Source organism: Salvelinus sp. IW2-2015, linkage group LG18, assembly GCF_002910315.2.
Source record: "Salvelinus sp. IW2-2015 linkage group LG18, ASM291031v2, whole genome shotgun sequence".
Classification (NCBI taxonomy): Eukaryota; Metazoa; Chordata; class Actinopteri; order Salmoniformes; family Salmonidae; genus Salvelinus; species Salvelinus sp. IW2-2015.
Window position 1 is genome coordinate 42,047,997 of NC_036858.1, and position 16,076 is coordinate 42,064,072.

Below are 16,076 nucleotides of genomic sequence, written 5' to 3' on the forward strand. Positions count from 1 at the left end.
TGCACATGTAGAATATTGGAGGATATTACAGAATTTCTGGTATTTACTGTATATAACATCTCCCGTAGAATAACACTTTTTTTGGAGAATACATACTGATTCCCGTTTGTCAAAGAAATKAGCATTACACCGAGGCCWGTACTCTGGAGCGGGATCGATTTGGAGGTGGAGGGTCCGTCATGGTCTGGGGCGGTGTGTCACAGCATCATCGGACTGAGCTTGTTGYCATTGCATCAAGACATCCTCCTCCCTCATGTGGTACCCTTCTTGCAGGCTCATCCTGACATGACCCTCCAGCATGACAATGCCACCAGCCCTACTGCTCGTTCTATGCGTGATTTCCCGAAAGACAGCAATGTCAGTGTTCTGCCACGGCCAGTGAAGAGCCAGGATCTCAATCCCATTGAGCACGTCTGGGACCTGTTGGATCGGAGGGTGAGGGCTAGGGCCTTTCCCCCCAGAAATGGCCCTAGCCCTCACAGGCAGGTGCCTGGGTGGAAGAGTGGGGTAACATCTCACAGCAAGAACTGGCAAATCTGGTGCAGTCCATGAGGAAGAGATGCACTGCAGTACTTAATGCAGCTGGTGGCCACACCAGATACTGACTGTTACTTTTGATTATGACCCCCCCTTTGTTCAGGTACACATTATTCCATTTATTCCAGTTCGTCACATATTTGTGGAATCTTGTTATGTTCATACAAATATTTAGTTTGCTGAAAATAAACGCAGTTGACAGTGAGAGGACGTTTATTTTTTTCTGAGTTTACAAAATGTTGTTGAAACCTATTTAATTAAATTACTGAGTTCGGGCACTGATGTTAGGTGATTTGGCCTGGCTCGCAGTCGGCATTCCAATTCATCCCAAAAGTGTTTGATGGGGTTGAGGTCAGGGCTCTGTGCAGGCCAATMAAGTTCTTCCACACCAATCTCGACAAACCATTTCTGTATGGACCTCGCTTTGTGCACAGGGGCATTGTCATGCTGAAACAGGAAAGGGCCTTCCCCAAAATGTTGCCACAAAGTTGGAAGCACAGAATCGTCCAGAATGTCTTTGTATGCTGTAACATTAAGATTTCCTTTCACTGGAACTAAGGGGCCTAGCCCGAACCATGAAAAACAGACCCAGACCATTATTCCTCTTCCACTACAGTTTGCACTATGCATTTGGGCAGGTAGCATTCTCCTGTCATCCGCCAAACCCAGATTCATCCGTCGTACTACCAGATGGTGAAGCGTGATTCATCACTCCAGAGAACGCGTTTCCAGTGCTCCAGAGTATACTCTTAATGATCGGCTATGAAAAGCCAACTGACATTTACTCCTGAGGTGCTGACTTGCTGCACCCTCGACAACTACTGTGATTATTATTATTTGACCATGCTGGTCATTTATGAACATTTGAACATCTTGGCCATGTTCTGTTATAATCTCCACCCGGCACAGCCAGAAGAGGACTGGCCACCCCTCATAGCCTGGTTCCTCTCTAGGTTTCTTCCTRGGTTTTGGCCTTTCTAGGGAGTTTTTCCTAGYCACCGTGCTTCTACACCTGCATTGCTTGCTGTTTGGGGTTTTAGGCTGGGTTTCTGTACAGSACTTTGAGATATCAGCTGATGTAAGAAGGGCTATATAAATAAATTTGATTTGATTTTTGATTTGATTTCATGAACCTCCTGACAAACAGTTCTTGTGCTGACGTTTCAGAGGCAGTTTGGAACTCAGTAGTGAGTGTTGCAACCGATTACAGACGATTTTTACGCTCTACGCGCTTTAGCACTTGGCGGCTTGTGTAGCCTACCACTTCGCGGCTGAGYAGTTGTTGCTCCTTGACATTTACATTTCACAATAACAGYACTTACAGTTGACCGGGACAGCTCTAGCAGGTTTGAAATTGTATGAATTGACTTGCTGGATGCCACGTTGAAAGTCACTGAGCTCTTAAGTAAGGCCATTCTACTGCCAATCTTTGTCTATGGAGATTGCATGGCTGTCTGCTCGATTTCATAGACCTGTCAGCAATGGGTGTGGCTGAAATAGTCGAATACACTCATTTGAAGGGGTGTCCACATACTTTTGCATATAAAGTGTAAATTAGAAAGCAGCAACTGCGGCTTTGAAGTCAGAGGGAGCGAGGATTAGAGACAGAAAGCTGTCAGGAGTATGCTCTGCTACTGGGTGGATATGTCTCACATGAGAGAAGCTGAGTTTTAATAAAAACACAGCAAATACTAGGTACCTGCAGGAATAAGGATTAAACAGCCCAAGGAAAGACTAAAAAAAATAAGATAAGAGAGAGGGGCTTCACATTGTGTATTCCTATGTCAATCAAAGTGAATCAGTTACTGTATTTCTAAGGAAATAGCCATTTTCAGGTACATTACAATGAATACTGATAGCCACTCTACAATATGTCTTCCATTCCCTATTTTTAACCAAATATCTAAGATTGATGTAAATGGCATGATGTAGAAGTGTTCAGACACTCTTTTGTGATTTCACTTGGCTTTGAAAATCTTACCCCACTAGTGATAGACCTCCGCAGGCTCATTTGACAGTATAGGGGGACACAGAAAACATGAACAAAGGCTCCAAAAACACCCAAATACGCCTTTTTAGAAACTGCAAAGCTCTCAGTATAGTAATGCAGGTCTTTAGGTGTTGTACACATTAAATTGTGTCATTCTTAACTTTATCCGGAATGTAATTTTATTATTTTTTTCACTCTATACTTTTCCATGCGCATGCATTCTCGTTCATATTGTGGTGATACTGATGTTTTCTCATGACAATGCTTTCTACAGTGACCAAATAGAGCCAAATAAATATTATCCGTTCTCATATTATTATAGCCCATTTAGGACATAACAAATATTTGCTATTGTCCACAAAACATTTTTCACCTGCAGACTGCTTGTACTCGCACATGTAGGGGGAGGAATGGAAAAGAGAAAGCATGCACAGGCATGGAAAACTATCACTCGAGTCCAACAAAATAGCATGTAATTTACATAGAAATAGAGATTTGGTTAAAACAAAACAGAACCTGTCTGTTAATGCAGCTGTTCTGAAGGAGTCCACTTCCTCTCACTCCCCTGACTTACCATCAGTGACGATATGGACTTGATTTGTTCTCAGAGAGATTAATCTAAGCCTGTGCATATGTGGCGGACAGTGGTGAATGCAATAGGCTAGCCGGAAGATTAAAGTAATTCCATTATAATGCATTAAAATCATCTTATATAAGGACTTCTAATTGAGAAGCTGGCAGTCTACTTCTCAACGGTAGGCTATAGGAAATCATCAACAGTGCACCATGGAAGTCAGGTGAATCTTACCACAACCACACACACACAAAAACACACTCTTGCGTCTTAGGATAAATTCACACTGCCATCAAGTGGAGTCATAGAGCAATTGCAAGCCAGCAAAACTAAGATGATGACTGTGATTTGATTTGTCTGGGGAAAAAACAAGTTTTCTGACTCGGTTCTCATTAGTGTTATGAAGCTCTTTTACAACGCAGGATAATAAAACGTTTGTCTGGTTAACCCAACGCCAGACCATCAAGGCTGTCAGTTCTCTCTGTTAAGATACTTACTTGTCTTTCTAGATGTGAGTTCCCGACAGGGCAGGGGAGGGTACCAGGCCCTCTGGAATACCCAGCCCAGCAATTATTCTGCATGTCTTACATCCTTCTTCTGGTCTATGTGCCAGACTGGTATTCATTGTCTATTCCAACATGATACAAYGATAGAGTTAGACTCGTTCTATTTATTGAGCCAATTCTCTATCATCTAATTATTTTATAAAAACATGTTTTTAACCTTTATTTAMCTAGGCAAGTCAGTTAAGAACAAGTTCTTATTTACAATGACAATGACTTCCCATGAAGCTAATCAGTCTGCAGACGACTCTTTCCAACTCCCTCTTTCCCGCTCCAATCATATKTATCTCCTTCTCTGTCTTACTCCTTTGCTCCCTCTTTTCATAACTTTCTCTAAACGATTTATCTTAAATATTCTTAATGACACAGAACGTTGAAGGTTGTTGTGTTTTTATTCTATCTACGCTTCTTTATTAGTGAAACAAATGGCATTGCACAGTTGCCSACAAGGTGTCGCCCTACACACATGCTGTGCATGCGCTGAATCACGTTCCAAATTAACGCAGCACGTCTCAAGGATGCATGGACTTTTCTAATAGGCCAAATAATTATGACACAGTATGTTAGATGGACTCTATCCCACTAGGTCTACCAGACACAATATTGTTTTATTGTAATTGTATCAGTACAATGATTCTCTAGTCAGAAAGTCACTCACACCTACTCAGAACAGTTGGCATCCCCAGACAGCTCTCTTATCAATACACACGGTCTCAGTTGTCTTTAAACCACTGTTAGGTCAACAGTCCCGTGTCTACATGTAATGGTAAACCCCAGAAGAAGGGAAGAAAATACAAAGCTGATTAACTTATTTAAATCCCTGTCATTAAGATTTTTAAACATTCCAGAGCCAATGGCACCAGAACACAGAGAGGAAAACAGGAAAAACAGGCAGATTATCTTCAGGAGATAATATGTGACTTGTAAGGAGCTATGTAGACATTCCAGAATCTGGGAACCTAGAGGGAGGGAGACCTTGGTTGGGAGTGGGTGGCTGGCAGCCTTGGCATTCCTGTTCCCTTTCTGTCCGAAGTCTTTGTTTTCCTAATCCCTATTAAGGATCCAATTAACCAAATATTTAGCAGCGGGATTAAGGGCAGGTAGGCATGCTAGGAGGACAAGACTGACACAATAGGGTCAAAGGTACACACTGTATCAGGCCTCTGGTGAATAACAACACTAGTCAATCAGATGAAATAACTATGTAGTGTACATCATACAGAAATGACAGTACATCATTACAAGTGATACTATATCATTGATACTATATCAAGTGTATGCTAGGTGGAAGACAAGGCAATTGTGGACAAAAAAAAACAGTTTGGCCACATCTAAACAATGACTCTCATGACTCTCTCTATGTCCAGGCTATCTAACCAGCCAGGTAAATATAGGTGTTTTCGTGTGTATGAATTTGGTACCTTGGGGCAAACCAAGCGTTGACTCACTATGTTGTTGAGGTGGTCTGAGCAGTCGTAGCTCTCACATGGGTGCGTGCTACGTCCCAGGGGCTCTAACCCYTCCTCTTCCCACTTGTAGGTGCCTCCCGAGCTATTGGAGGAGGACAGCTCCAGAGATGAGCCCTGGAGGAAGTCTAACCTCTCTGGGGACTTGATGCCAAGGGRTGCCCTCACCCCTACTTCTTCATTMTGCCCTGCACAGGGGGCCACACAGGCCAAACAGTTGTACCTTTTATTGACTGTCAGGAATCGCGGGACTGGAGTAGTGTTATCAAGAGCACTAGAGCTGTCAATTGTGGCAACTAGTAAAAACAAATCACAACGGTAGAAGATGATGTGATTCTAGCAGGTGTTTCTTTAAGCTTACCTGAGAGGCCCATCCCAGCCCAGTCCATGGTCTCATTCAGGAAGCTACGCAGGCGTATCTGAGTGGCAGTACTACCTCTCTTCTTGTTGTCAGGGACATCCCTGTCCCCATCAGTCAGGTTATCAAAATCATCAAAGAACTCCTCACTGGTGTCTCCTCGAGAGACCGATGAGGCTGAGGAAAGAAACATGACCTCTAGCCCCCCCCCCCCCCCCCTTGTCCCCCTGAGCTGCCCCCCTGAGGTCCTGTTACTGTCACTGAGGGGATCTGGGGTGAGGGAGGGGGGGGGGGCGACTCTGCCGTATCCCCGCCCCCACCCCTCCAGCCCTGACCTCCCCCGTCAACCTTCCTGTAAACAGGGGTTTCTGCTGCTTGGTCTGGCCAGACCGCATCAGTCTATAGCCCAAAGCAGAGGGCTTGTTAAGAACACAGTTGGGGAGGAGAGGCTTTTTCAGGGCACTAGGGGTTATGGAGGGGCAGTAGGCTGAAGAGGGGTTCCTAGGACACTGAAGCTTCCACAGCCCCAGTCCCAGCCCCATCCCAATCCCTGTGCCCAGGCAGAGGCCCATCCCATGGCCCAGCCTCCCGTTCAATATCTGGGGGGGTTTGATGTGGTTTGTCCTGGGTGGTTGTAGCTGAGTGTTGGCCAGAGGCTTGGCCAGCTCCACTGCCCAATTAAAGGAAAAGGAGCGTGCCATAGGCATGTTGGTCGGGATGGGATCGGCTTGAARTGGGTGAAACTTTGTGAGCGCACCATGCTATCCTGCATGAAGGACTTGATGCTGTCACTGGACTGGGAGAGGCTGTCTCTAGAGCTGCTGCGAGGGTAGCTGGAGCTGGCCTGCGGCCTCACCAGCCCTGAGCCTGACCATCCTGAGCCAGCAGTAGCTCCATTCTGGCCTGGTTTGGGGCCCCCACTGAGGGAGGGGCTCTGCCCCTGTCTGCACTCTGCCTTGGGGCTTGTCTTTGTGGCCTGACAGGGGATGGTCTTGGGGCTGGAAGTAGAGGACACAGACAAACCAGACCTCCTGGCCCCATTAGGGGTGGATGGGGTGGGTTTATTGATCTCCCTCCCCCCTGGGGAGTCTGGGTCTTGCCCCCTCGTTCCTCTGGACATGCACCGTCTTCAGGGCTAGTGGTGCTGATGGGAGTACTACCACCGTCTTTTCTCCATTTTAGAGAGAAGGAAGAGGTACTGACCACCCACTGGGTCTTGCTGGTRGGGGGGTGGGCTGGGTGGTTCCATTGGGCAGGGGGCTGGGGACCCCTGTGGCRGGTCGGACCCCGAACTCAGGCAATCTGGACACCATGGCAGGCTTGATGGGAGCCTTMTTTTCCAACAGCTACCTGCACAGTCATGGAGGTGCAGTGTCACACAGGACTGCAGAGAGAGAGAGAGATGGAGAAAGAGACACATAGAAAGAGAGATTTTTGACTGTTACAACTTCATACTTTCATGCATGTGTGTGAGAAAAAGAGGTAAAGTCTGTTTGTCAGACCATGAGACATCCCACAAAATCGGTCTTCTTGTCACGCCCTGACCTTAGAGAGACGTTTTATTTCTCTAGTTGGGTAGGTCAGGGTGTGATTTGGGGTGGGCATTCTATGTTGTTTGTTTCTATGTTTTGGCCGGGTATGGTTCTCAATCAGGGACAGCTGTCTATCGTTGTCTCTGATTGGGAATCATACTTAGGCAGCCTTTTTTCCTTTTGTTAGTTGTGGGTAGTTGTCTTCGTTTGTGCATGTATAGCCTTACGGAGCTTCACGTTCGTTTTTGTTGTATTATTGTTTTGTTGGCGACAGTTGCAAATAAAGAAAAATGTACGCTCACTACGCTGCACCTTGGTCCATTCCATACGACGTTTGTGACAGAACTACCCACCACCAAAGGACCAAGCAGCGTGGAGAAAGGGACTCGTGGACATGGGAGGAGATCCTGGACGGTAAAGGACCCTGGAGGCAGGTTGGAGAATATCGCCGTCCAAAGGAGGAGATAAAGGCAGCGAAGGAGGAGCGGCGACGATATGAGGAGGCAAGTCATCGACGGAAGCCCGAGTAGCCACTCCAAAAAATGTTGGGGGGGGGGGGGAAGAGGTTGGCGGAGCTAACTCCCCGTGCTCACGGCAAGGAGCGTGGTACTGGTCCTTGCCGTAAAGCGCACGGTTTCTCCAGTGCGCGTGCACAGCCCGGTGCGCTCGGAGCCAGCTMTCYGCAAGTGCCATGCTAGAGTGGGCATCCAGCCAGGGCAGATTGTGCCAGCTCAGCGCTCTTGGTCTCCGGTGCGCMGTTTCGGCCCAGGGTATCCTGCGCCGGCTCTGCGCACTGTGTCTCCGGTGCGCTGTGACAGTTCAGTGCGTCCTGTGCCTGCGCTCCGCACGTGCCGGGCTAAAGTGGGCATTCAGCCACGAGGAGCAGTGCAAGTGTTAAGCACCAGATCTCCAATGCTCCCCCACAGCCCGGTTCGACCTGTGCCTGCGCTCTGGAGGTGCCGGGCTAAAGTGGGCATTCAGCCTGGAAGAGTGGTGCCAAGGATAAGCACCAGATCTCCAGTGCTCCCCCACAGCCCGGTTCATCCTGTGACTGCTCCACGGGTCAGTCCGGAGCCTTCAGCGACCGTCTCCAGTCCGGAGCCTCCAGCGACGGTCCCCAGCCCGGAGCCTCCAGCGGCGGTCCCCAGTCCGGAGCCTCCAGCGACGGTCTCCAGTCCGGAGTCTCCAGCGACGGTCCCCAGTCCGGAGCCTCCAGCGACGGTCCCCAGTCCGGAGCTTCCCGCGACGGTCCCCAGTCCGGAGCTTCCCGCGAGGGTCCCCAGTCCGGGGCATGCGGCGAGGGTCCCCAGTCCGGGGCCTGCAGAGAGGGTCCCCAGTCCGGGGCCTGCAGAGAGGGTCCCCAGTCCGGGATCGGCGACGAGGGTCCCCGCACCAGAGGYGCCACCAAAGTGGGGGGAGCCAGAGGTGGAGCGGGGGCAACGTCCCGAGCCGGAGCCGCCACCGAGGGTAGATGCCCACCCGGACCCTCCCCCAAGGACTACTTTGAACAATTTCCACAGAAAATATTACAAAAACACATTTAGAGGAATAACTGTGCAGATACAACGTTTGGTAACAGAAAAAAATCTGGACAAATTATTATTTTCAATGACGGCCCCTGAACTGCCTTGTTCAGGGGCAGAACGACAGATTTGTACCTTGTCAGCCCGGGGATTTGATCTTGCAACCTTTCGGTTATTAGTCCAACCCTCTAACCACTAAGCTACGCTGCCGTAGCTTATGTTACTGAACTTTGCATCTGCACAGTTTTTCCAGTAAATGTTTTTTGTTTGGCATACATTTAAAGTGAARAATCTGAKTCTCAGCGTAATTCTGTTACAGTGTAATTGCACCTTATTCCATTGAGGCCTTTGTCCTATGCAGTACTGTTCATACATTTTCTCAACAGATTATCATTGTGTCAGGGCCACTGGAAAGTTTTTTGGGACAATAATATCTTCTTCCAGGCTASATGAATGTCATATTGTACAATTTGTGTCTGCCCTTCTCGTAGGCCTAGATAAGATGTTTGTATTCAAGACAAGGTCATTTTGATTGATCTGTTTGTCAGTGTCAGCAGAGTAGGCCCTGTAATTTGTTGTACTAAAAAAGTATTCTGCTAATGTCTCCAGTCATATTAAGTGTAGTAGAATTGCATGAAATGTGTTATAAAAGGMCACATTTTTCACATGCAAAGAGAATACRTTTTTCTGATATAGCCTATAGGTCTATGCCACTATGCGCTCAGCTATGCAACGTGATTAGACTAAGTTATTTTAATAGCCTAAATTATGACTATCCAATCTACTCATCACATTGGGAATAGTAGGCTTAAATTATAGATGCACGTAATTCTTTATTAAAAAGGAGCATTTTTATGGCGAAAAAAAAAMKGCTTCCCCAAAACKTGAAACTCACGCGCTGCCTATGAGCGAGACACATGCTAGATACAGTAGACTACAAGCTATCWAATGTTGGCTACTTAGTCTTGTTGYTAACACCTGGTTAGCATAACAGCAAAACTAAACTCGAAATCAGACTTACCAGTGATGAAATGATCAAAGCAGACCCTATATGACAGCTGTCTGTGTTCAGGTCTTGACGGGAAAAAAGATTTATTCACTTTTCTGACAGTTGATGAATATTATCTCCTCTGTGTWTCATGATTACGGGTAATCTGTAAAATGATTTTAACCCCATTGTCTTGCCTGCCTTGTTGGAGCAACCAAATACGGCACAGAAATTGACCATGGTGTTTTAGGCACTGCTATTATGCAGCTCGGTGTAGCCACTCAGCGGTTGTTGTCTGAAGAATTGATGTGGTGGTCTTCCAACTCMGCCAGGAGGCATCTTACGTCACATGGCTACCCTTTATATGTTGTAGCAGTGAGGTAGATAATGATTCCTAGATTCGTAATAATTTATTTGCGCCAATGGCTAGACAGAATACCGCCATTAACACAAGATTCTGTCCTAAGGCGTTCCGTGTCAAGGTGGAAGTCTGGCACGAGATCAAAGCCAACTCATTCTTGTTTTTTTCTAMGTAAAGAAATGCAAGGTGAAAAGAGTAGACATTCTGGAGTCAATCCCTGAATCCTTTGTTGGATGTACTGTATAGTATTAGAAACTATCATCTGTTTTTTCACTTCTTGAATATCAGTTTGTTACTCTTAATCTAGAGGGCTATATTTGTAAACCATAGACAATGCAGAATKAACTTTGAAAGATATYTGGTGGACTTTCCCATTGTCCTCTCTATTCATTACTACTGTAGATGTGTCTAGATGGGACCTCTGTGTTTTCCTGGCATTTAACAAAGTTGATGGATGAATTCAGTAAATGTTTTAAAAAAGTAAATCCATTTCATCCTGCTTTTCTTTCTCAATATTGTCTCGTAGAATGTTTGCCCTGTCAATGTCAGTTACCTTGGAATTCTGTCACAGCTACATTATCATACAACACACCAGAACACCATGAGCAAGGTTTACTGATATCACAAAAAAAATGTCATGATAGTTATTAATATTTTGTTCAAATGGTGGGGGAAGTTTTAGCTTCTGCATGTAGGATAGGTTCCCTTTCCTGCAGTACCTGGTAAAGAACCTTTATCCTCCTTATCCAATGGTTCATCATTCCCAGACCCATTACTAATAATCTCTATCAGCTCCAGAACATAGGCAACATCGAGGCAGCACACACACACACACACACACACACACACACACACACCACACAACACACCACACACCCACACAACCATCCACAAGACAACACCAAACACCACGCACACACACACAAAGCTGCCCAGTACATAACGATAATAATAAGGGCTGTTCTTAATACCCTGCTGCTGCTATATGTGCCGCTCCCCTTAAGAAGATAAGGTCAGAGGGTCATGGAGGAGGGGGATTTGCATGTCAGGCAGGCTTTTCAGACACAGGGATACCGTGACAAGGATGGTCCATTTCCTTCATGTGCATGTGATGGGATAAGTTGCTAATCGGTGTCTCTCTTGTTGCTCGTCCAAGCTCAAGAGCCATGCACACAGGCACCATTGTTTTTTCATTGTCCATCATCAGAGAAATCCCTCAAAAGGATCATGGGAACTATAGAAATTATGGCTCAAGAGTTGGTCAACTCAGACTATCAGACCATAATGAATTAATTAAATAATGAATAATAGAAGAAAGACCTGCAAAGGCATGAATTTTTATCAAATCAAATCAAATGTTATTTGTCACATGTGCCAAATACAACAGGTGTAGACCCTACAGTGGAATGCTTACTTACAAGCCCTTAACCAACAATGCAGTCTTAAGAAAATACATTTAAAAAAGTAAGAAATGAAAGTAACAAATAATTAAAGTGCAGCAGTAAAATAATAATAGCGAGGCTATGTACAAGGGGTACCGGTACAGAGTCAATGTGCGGGGGCACCGGTTAGTTGAGGTAATTGAGGTAATATGTACATGTAGGTAGAGTTACTAAAGTGACTATGCATAGATAACCACAGAGGGTAGCAGCTTCCCTGCTTTAATTTTAGCTTGATATCAGGAATCAGGAGGATAGAACTATGGTCAGATTTGCCAAATGGAGGGTGAGGGAGAGCTTTGTATGCATCTCTGTGTGTGGAGTAAAGGTGGTCTAGAGTTTTTTTCCCTCTGGTTGCACATTTAACATGCTGATAGAAATTAGGTAAAACTGATTTAAGTTTCCCTGCATTAAAGTCCCCGGCCACTAGGAGCGCCACCTCTGGATGAACATTTTGCTGTTTGCTTATGGCCGTATACAGCTCATTGAGTGTGGTCTTAGTGCCAGCATCAGTCTGTGGTGGTATGTAGACAGCAACGAAAAATACAGATGAAAACTCTCTAGGTAGATAGTGTGGTCTACAGCTTATCATGAGATACTTCCTTAGATATCGTGCACCAGCTGTTGTTTACAAATACACATAGCCCGCCACCCCTTGTCTTAGCAGAGGCTGCTGTTGTATCCTGCCGATAGAGTGTATAGCCCAACAGCTGTATGTTATTAATGTCGTCGTTCAGCCACGACTCGGTAAAACATAAGATATTACAGTTTTTAATGTCCCATTGGTAGAATATACGTGCTTTTAGATCGTCCCATTTATTTTCCAGCAATTGTACGTTGCCTAACAGTACGGATGGCAAAGGCAGATTAGCCACTCATCGCCTGATCCTCACAAGGCACCCCGATCTCCTTCCGTGAAATCTCTGTCTCTTTCTCCTGCGAGTGATGGGGATGAGGGCCTGTTTGGGGGTCTGCAGTAAATCCCTCCCGTCCGACTCATTAAAGAAAAATGATTAGTCCAATTCAAGGTGAGTAATCGCTGTTCTGATGGCCAGAAGTTATTTTCGGTCATAAGAGATGGTAGCAGCAACATTCTGTACAAAATAAATTACAAACATTGTGAAAAAAATTGCACGGTTGGTTAAGAGCCAATAAAACGGTAGCCATCCTCTCCGGCGCCAACAGTCCCTACCCATGCCCGCGATGTTCAGGCTCTACCCTACCCAGGCCCTACCCTGCCCAAAACCTGAAATCAGAAAAACTTCCTCCGTAAGTAAATCCATTAACTGCTCCTCTCTGTCTGTCACTCGCTCCCTGCACGTAGGCAGCTCGCTTTGTATGCACTCTGCTCATGGGTCGTTGCTAGTTACAACAGCCACAAAGTAACAAGGCCTGCCTACCCGACCAATTAGATGAGGGAGTGTGATGATGCATATTCAGGTTCGCGGGAAACGCCTCATTTTCGAAATGCCATATCTTGAGATCAAGTTTGAGGACCAAATAACTAAATACACTCAGGAACAACAATTGGTAACTTCACTAAAATTCATAACATTGAGAAAGGAGAAAGGTTTTGGGCAAAATAGAAAGTTGTCTTTTATTTTTTACATGTGTAACCTTTATTTAACTAGGAAAGTCAGTTAAGAACACATTCTTATTTACAATGACGGCCTACTCCGGCCAAACATGGACGAAGCTGGGCCAATTGTGCGCAGCCCTATGGGACTCTGAATCACAGCCGGATGTGATGCAGCCTGGATTCAAACAAGGGACTGCAATGACACCTCTTGCACTGAGATGCAGTGCCTGAGATCGCTGCGCCACTCAGGAGCCCACAGAACTAGTAGCTAACKTTTGCTACTATCATCTAAAATGAGCTAACTTGCTTTGGAATTCCATTCCAAGCACATAGGAGTTAATATGTAAGATAGATCAAATTTGTTAGTTTCCCGACAATACTTTCATTGTAACAGTAATACATCATAATCTTGACCTTCAACAGATGCACAGCAGTGGTGGAAAGATACCTTAATAGAAAATGAGTCAAGTAAAAGTGAAAGTCACCCAGTAAAATACAACTTGAGTAAAAGTCTAAAAGGATTTGGTTTTAAATATACTTAAGAATCAAAAGTAAATGCAATTGCTCAAATGTACTTAAGTATCAAAAGTAAAAGTATAAACAAGTTCTAATTATATTAAGCAAAGCAGATGGCAATATGCTCTTTTTTATTTTGTATTGAGAGATAGCCTGTGGCACACCAACACTCAGACATAATTTACAAGCAAAGCATTTGTGTTTAGTGAGTCCGCCAGATCAGAGGCAGTAGAAATGACCAGGGAAGTTCTCTTGATGTGTGTGAATAGGACCATTTTTCTGTCAAAATGTAACGAGTACTTTTGGGTGTCAGGGAAATATGGAGTAAATAGTACATGATTTTCTTTAGGAACATAGTGAAGTAAAAGTTGGCAAAAATATAAATAGTAAACTAAAGTACAGATCCCCCAAAAAACTACTTAGTAGTATTTTAAAGTATCTTTACTTAAGTTGTGGGCACAAAGACGTATGAATAATGCCACCAGGGGAAAGACAGATGAACAAAAGACAAAGAGAAATATGCTGTTGAAATTATTAACCAGAAGGCAGTAAGTTCAAAGATCACTTTTACAACATTAATTTCATTTTAATAATGTAATTGGAATAAATAACTAAAAATGGAATGTTCCTCAATAAAATTGAAGAAGATGGGACTTTAAACAGGTGTCCTAACTCTGTGGTCACGAAAGATCCCATGGCACTTATTGTAAGAGTATGTAATAATGAGTACCATAATGATGTGTAATGTGTGTATCAAACTGTATTCCTATCRTGTAATAATGTGTATAAAAGTACCATGTATGTAAAGTGTATGAATAATTTATATGTAACAAAATATCTGTAAAAAAAACAACAAAAAAACATGGAAAAACAAAGTTGGATGGGCCAATTAAACAAATAAAGAGCATGTAAGTGGGATTAGGGTGGCGAGTTTCCCCTTACACTATAAAAAGCTTTGGGTGTCAAAAGTCCAATCAAGTATTATTATTAWTAAATGTTTTGCCATTTTCCATAGCTTGAAGACCCTGGCTTTGTAGAGAGACGGAAACAGGTACAAAATAACAGAAAGGTGGTCTGCATGGCTAAATGACAAGAGTAAGTGCCTAGGAGCCAAATAAAGTAACAGGGTTTAAGATTTCATCTTAAATCAGCCAAAAATGGGCCCAAAAAATGTCAGAAAACATTTCAGTGAAACTGCACGTTTTACTTTGTATTACTTGTGGATTTTGAAAATAAACATCTAAAATTAAGATAAAAACAATGCAGATATTGGAGTAAACCTATTGTGGGTTAAGACAAGTAACTGAGTAAGGAAAAACATCTTGCAAGCCGAGTTTGATTAAGACATCTATTTACCACTTTGCATTTAGAACGGTTGGTTTTATTATAACTACTAAATAACCAAATCATTGATGGATCGCTAGACAAAAGAAATGCATGTCTCGTGTCTCCCCGCAAGCCGGTCAGCATAAGCATCATCATACTCCCTCATCTGATTGATTGTTTCGCACAAACTGTAAGCCGGAATACATGTCATCACACTCCCTCATCTGATCGGTCGAGTAGGTGTGCCTTCTGACTTTGTGGCTGTRGTAACTAATGAAGACCCTGCTCATGGTGTCTCTGAGTCTGTGAGTAACCATAACAACAGCTCCGCTTGAGCTGCTCTACTCAATGACAAGATTTGAGAGAGCTGTTAGCTACAGTCGTGGCCAAAAGTTTTGAGAATGACACAAATATTAATTTCCACAAAGTTTGCTGCTTCAGTGTCTTTAGATATTTTTGTCAGATGTTACTATGGAATACTGAAGTATAATTACAAGCATTTCATAAGTGTCAAAGGCTTTTATTGACAATTACATGAAGTTGATGCAACTTTTAAAGGAAGAACCACTGTAGCTATCATAATATGCTGGCTAGACATTACAAAGCATATCAAGGTAATTAGGCAACTGCTATCTGGAGAAGTGATTTGTAACTTTACAAGCTAACGTTAGTTTTGTTAAGTTACACTAGTTAACTGACTGCCGCAGAGGCTAATGTGACATCAACATCAAGCTCAGCACCAGGAACTAGTGTAAGTCACCTTCTAAAATCTTACTAAGATCTATTAAATCTTTCCATGACTCCATGATGAGCAAATAAATATACTGGAGCTAGGCATAAACATGGTTTGTGTCTTGTTATAGTTGGTGTGTTTACAAGTAGGCTACAACTTCTACTGTAGTTTTCTCTGTATTATGGAGGCTAAATTGGAGAAAAGGTGGTATTAGCAAAGAGGGGGTGGTGTGGGTGACTGACTTGTGTCTTTTGGGGGTGGGTATTGTGTTTGAAGGTTAGTATGCATGATCTATTGACATGAGGGGAGTGGGTGGATATTGTACGTTGTTTGAGTATGTATTGATGGTGGAAAATATTGGATAATCACTGACTACTGTGTGTCCTACAGACTAATCSTACTGCTGATGACACCAGCTATAGTATTACATAGCCTGTAGACCCAATGGATGTAGACCCATACAGATGAATGTGGTTTATTGTATGGTTACACACCCTCATTATCAGTCTTCATGTCTTTCCAGGAGACTTGCAGTACAAACAAATCTTCCGCTAGAGGTCGAAGCAGTGGGTGGTAAAGAAAGTGCAGAAG

The 16,076-nt window shown here is 44.1% G+C and overlaps 1 pseudogene; it reads right to left on the reverse strand.

Moving 5' to 3' along the window:
* LOC111977462 (serine-rich coiled-coil domain-containing protein 2-like) overlaps positions 1 to 16,076 on the reverse strand; it is a 107,464-nt pseudogene that overhangs the window by 88,252 nt on the left and 3,136 nt on the right.